Here is a 5455-nt window from a genome sequence, read left to right as displayed (position 1 = left end):
CACTGCAAGACGCTCGGCCTTGGTAGGCAGGCACAGTTTGTGCTGCCCCTCCAAAGAGCCGTGTAGAGCCAAGCGCCCCAACCTCCCTCCCCCCACCTGGAGGGGACCATAGCGCTGCTGGGAGAGCTGGAGTGGGCAGAGGGGGAGGATTGCCCGGAGGAGGGATGGATGGCACGTCTGTACCAGAGAGCAGGACCCGGCTCCCGGTTTGGGGGAGCAGCCCAGATCCGCGGGAGCCTCAATGAACCCCCAAACTTCTGGGGGTTCCCCAGCTGCCATCCCAGGCTGGCCTTCAGGAGCTTGGGGTTCAGTTCTCAGCCCTCTGGGGTGACCTTCGGGCGGGCGTGTTGCAAGCTGTTGAGTGAAATGAGTTTGCCAGTTCTCAGCCTCGTGCCTAACCCGTCCCCCAGCACACAGGCCCTGCCCATTGACTTCGGCAGCCAGAGAACAGTGACTGTGCCTCCAGCCCCTTGTGGGGGATGGGGGGGGCTATGGGGTCCGGGGTGAGTGGCCTGAACACAAGGGTCAGACCCAGGGACAACACCCCACAGATCAGAGGGTGTTAATTATGCTAATTGTTGGTGATCACTTATGATTAACGGGACGCCCAGCAGACCGAGCCAGAGGCTCTTGAGTTGTGGGGTGAGGAGTTTATTAATGATGGGCCATTAATTATTGTGATGATTGATTATTAATTAATAATTAGTGCTCTTATTGCGCAGCCAGCAGGCCCAAATGCTGGCAGCTTCTGGGGGGAGTCTTGTGAACGAGCAAAGATCAATTGTTGGGTGTTAATTACAGAATCATTGGCTGTATGGCCCAGTCCTGACCAGCCCCACCCGGGGCGGGCTATTAACTATCAGATATTAATTATGATCCTTCAGCCCCGCTCCCAAGAGGTCAGGAGCATTCGACTGGGTTGTGCCTGGAGAGAAGTAATAATAATTGAGTCATTGCGAGCGCTGAGCTCTGCCTAGCCCCAGCGGGATTTGAACCCAGGACCGCCACATACCCTTGGCTTGCTGCCCCATGGCTTGGGGGCGGGGGCAAGTCCACCTTGTAACCCTTGGGCCAGGGCAGATGCATACACACCATCAAGCATGGTGCTGAGTCTGACGGCTGACGGGAAGGTAGTTTGGGGAAGCGGGGTCGGGGGGAGGGGGATCTGCACATTAGGGGTCACTGAGGCAGGAGCATTTGGGCGTCACTAAGGGGAAAGTCCCTTAGTCCCTTAGACTGGCTTAAAACTCCGGACATTTAACAAGATCCTTGGCCTCCGGGGGCCTGAGCCTTTGGGGCATAGCTCGGCCGCATTTTCCACCTCTTCCGGCAGCCCCAGGGCCAGCCATGTGCTTTCTGTGCGGTGGGTCTGTACAGCGCTTGTCACAAGTCACTCAGCTGGGGAGGGGTCACGGGAGAGCCGTGAGAACGGGGAAGGGGTCAGATGCGGAGACCCCAGGGGTTCGGGCTGTTTAGTTTAACAGAGAAGGTTTGGGGTGACTCGGTTCCAGTCTAGAGGTACCTACGGGGGGTGCTGTGGGGCAGCAAACCAGCAAGTGGCGCGTGGCGCCATGGTAAGCCGAGACACTCCCCCCGCAGAGCCTGTCACCCTGGCCTCGGGCCTCAACCTGGGCACCAGTGTGGGCTCACCCAGCCGTGCCCATCAGTCTCTTCCCCCCACTCCTGCTTGGCGAAGGGACACTCCGGAGGAGGTTGGGTATTGGGGTGGGGGCAGTGGTCACAGTAGGACAGAGATTAAAGAGGCTGCATAGCTCGGAGTGCCACCCACGTGCCCGCACAGCCCAGCTGTGTCCCCCCCACCCCACCCCCAGCAGCCGGGCCACGTACGCAGCTCTAGAGCCCAGTGGAGCTGTGCCGACAGCTCAGGGCTTCGCGGGGCCCCGTGGCAAGGGGGAGACCGCAGGTTCGACCCCTGCAGCTGGAGCGACGTCACGAGGGTGGAGACAGGACCCAGCCCCTGGGCACCCGAACGCTGCTGGAGCTGGGGGGCCGCAGCTGCCCTGTGCGCCAGCTCCTGGGCTGGGGGGTGGATAATGAAGCTGAGCCCTGGGGAGGGTCAATGGGGCGTTCCCGTTGGCTCGACAAGCTAATGGGGGGGCAGGGGTGGGGGGAGACAAAAGGGCGCTGGGGGCTGGGCGAGGAGTGTCTGTGGTGTGGGGACGCCCCCCAGAGCCTGCGTTGGAGCCTCGGGCAGATCAAGCCATAAATTGCAATTTTCTAGCCCACTAGCTTGGTCTGTTCCTGCTCCGCCAGGGCCCAGCAGCTTGTGACAATCACCCCCTTCCCCGCAGCCCAGCCCAGCCTCCTCCACCAGGGGGTCGGGGGAGGACTCCCCTCAGGCTCTCAGAAAGATGTTCACGGCAGAGCGCCAGGGAGTCCGGACCCCCCCGCCCTCCCTTCCCACTCTAACCACTGGACACCACTCCCAGAGCTGGAGCTAGAACCCAGGCGTCCTGACTCTCCCGGCCCCTCGCACACACTCTGCCCTGACCTGAGCTGGAGCCAGGCTGGGAACGAACTAGCCCGAAAACTCAACTCAAGGGCTCGGGCGGATCCAGGTCGGTTCTTCCTCAGTCAGAATGACCAGGCCCAGCCAGACCTCTGCAGCCCCTCCCCCGGGGACAGCAAGTGAGCAGGGGCTTGTCCATCCTCTCCCCCCGTGGGGCCGGGGGCCGGGCTGCACCCTGGCTGCTCACCCTCCCCACATCCCCTTCTCGAATCTGGCCGGCCCCAGGCACCACGCAGCTGCCCGGCTCGCTCTTCCCTGTCTGCCCTGACCCTGCAGCGCGCGGGCAGCCCGGGCAGCTGGCAGCAGCCTCTCCTGCAGGGGAGCCGGCGCGGCACGCACCCAGACGACACTTCCAACAAACGACTCTGACACGCCAGCCATGATCTGCCTGCATGGCCACAGACAGCTCTGCACGGCCTGGCACGTGGGCCATGGACAGCTCTGCACGGCCTGGCACGTGGGCCATGGACAGTTCCGCACGGCCTGGCACGGGGGGCATTGGCAGCTCCGCACGGCCTGGCACATGGGGCATGGACAGCTCCACACGGCCTGGCACGTGGGGCATGGGCAGCTCTGCACGGCCTGGCACGTGGGCCATGGACAGCTCCGCACGGCCTGGCACGGGGGGCATTGGCAGCTCCGCACGGCCTGGCACGTGGGGCATGGACAGCTCCGCACGGCCTGGCACGTGGGGCATGGACAGCTCCGCACGGCCTGGCACGGGGGGCATTGGCAGCTCCGCACGGCCTGGCACGTGGGGCATGGACAGCTCCGCACGGCCTGGCACGGGGGGCATGGACAGCTCCGCACGGCCTGGCATGTGGGGCATTGGCAGATCTGCACAGCCAGGCATGCAGGGCACAGACAACTCCATGCAATCTGGCACATGGGCCATGTGCAGCTCTGTGCAGCCTGGCACATAGGGCACGGGCAGCTCCACACGGCCTAGAACATGGGGCACAGGCAGTTCCACACAGCCTGGCACATGGGGAATGAGCAGCTCCACGTAGCCTGGCGCACAGGGCAAGGGTAGATCTGCATGGCCTGGCACCTGGGACAGGGGCAGCTCCATGCGGCCTGGCACACATAGGGCCAGAAACATAGGGTTGGGTTTCTCTTTCCCCTTTAATGAAAGCTGTGATCCTGTTGCAGTCCCATGACTCCAGGAGCTGGGGCTTCCGGCAAGGGACTGGGCCTTCACTTGGGTGCAGCCACATCAAGGGCAGAGCAGCAGATAGAGAGTCTCTTCCCGCTGCCAAGATCAGCCCCTGCCTGATATCCCCCTCCCCCGACTCCCCATCCCAAATCAGGCCCACCCCCACCTATGGCTCTGAAGGACCCCAGATGAGTGGCTGCTGCTGAGTCACCACCAGACCCCCCCACCCCGCCCCTCTCCGAGCACGTGTGTGTGTGTGTGTGTGTGCACGCGTGCGTGCAGGGGAGGGGGTAGATCATTGGCAGCATGTGATTCCTGAGGCCATCTGCTCCCCTGAGTCACCCCCACCCCCCACCCACCCCCGATCCGCAGCCCTGGCTGGGGACCGTGCGGGGGCATTCTGCTGGGGGAGGGATTTTCTGGGCCGTGGGCCAAGATCTAAATCTCCTCCAGCCCCCCACGGCCAGGCCCAGCAGCGATGCAACTTCGACCCAGCTGCAAGCGCCTGGGGGGGAGAAGGGCACAGTGGGGGTGCTGATGTGAAGGGAGTTGGGGCCTAACGGGGTGGCTGGTGGAGGGGAGTTATTAAAACCGTGGCACTTCTCATGTGCTCGCCAGCCTGGCTCCTCCAAGGCGGGCAGGCTCGCTACCCTCCCTCCTCCTGACCCCCTCACTTTAACCACTAGACCCCACTCCCCTCCCAGAGCTGGGCTAGAACCCCTGGGCAGTGTTTGGAGGTGGGGGCTGGAGGCTGAGGTGCATCGTGGGAAGGCACATGAAGGGCCGCAGTTTTCAGTGGGTGTCAGCTGGTGAAGCTGCCCAGGCTGGGGGATGGGGAATCTGCCGAGATGGGGTGTTTTCTAAGTGCCCCCCCCCCCCGTCCTGCTGCCTCCTGGGAAACCCTCCCTCCCCAAACCCTTTAAAGGTCCCTTGGGGCTCTGGGGTGTTTCCCACTGCCGGGGATGGGCCTGGCGTGTGTGGAGCGAGTCAAGGGCCAGATTAACATTTTGTGGGCCCGGTGCCAAACATGGAGGCAATGGAGCATGGCACGGGGCAAGGCCGGCTCCAGCCTTTTTGCCGCCCCAAGCGGCGAAGGGGAAAAAAAAAATCGATTGAGCTGCTGCCGAAAAGGAAGAGACGGAGTGAAGGACCCGCCGCCGAAGACTAACACGGAGCGCTTGAGCTGCCGCCGAAGTGCCGCCGAAGACGCGGACGTGGTGCCCCTTTCTACTGGCCGCCCCAGGCACCTGCTTCCTTTGCTGGAGCCGGCCCTGGCACGGCGAGGTCAGTCCCTGGAGCGAGGGGCCAGCCAGAGGCCATGGCATGGCAGGGGCGGCCCTGCTCCACCCAATGCGAGGGCACTATTTACAAACCAGCAGCTGCTAGACACACAGTGGCCTGCCCGGCCCTGTGTTGCCAGCATGCCCCTTCCCCTCAGGGGTGGGTCTATGCTGTGTCACACCCCCCCCGCCCAACACCCCCCGACTCCCTATGGCCAGAACCCCCCTGGACCCACTATGCCCAGCGCCCCCCTGAGACCTACCCACAAATGCACAGCGCCCTGCACACCACCACCCACCAGCCACAGTCCCACCACAACTGCCAAGCACCCCCCCAGAACCCACACTCCCTAGTGCCCCAACACACACACCTTCCCCACCCTCTCACAGCCCAGTCCCTCCCCCAAGAGACCCACTCCCCCACACCCTGCCTTCCGGCCACACTCACCGGCCTGCTGGGAGGCAACTGTGTCTGCCAGGCTGAGCTGG

Source organism: Malaclemys terrapin, chromosome 23 (assembly GCF_027887155.1).
Source record: "Malaclemys terrapin pileata isolate rMalTer1 chromosome 23, rMalTer1.hap1, whole genome shotgun sequence".
Taxonomy (NCBI): domain Eukaryota; kingdom Metazoa; phylum Chordata; order Testudines; family Emydidae; genus Malaclemys; species Malaclemys terrapin.
The sequence above is the reverse complement of the archived record's forward strand: the minus strand, read 5'-3'. Positions refer to the sequence as shown.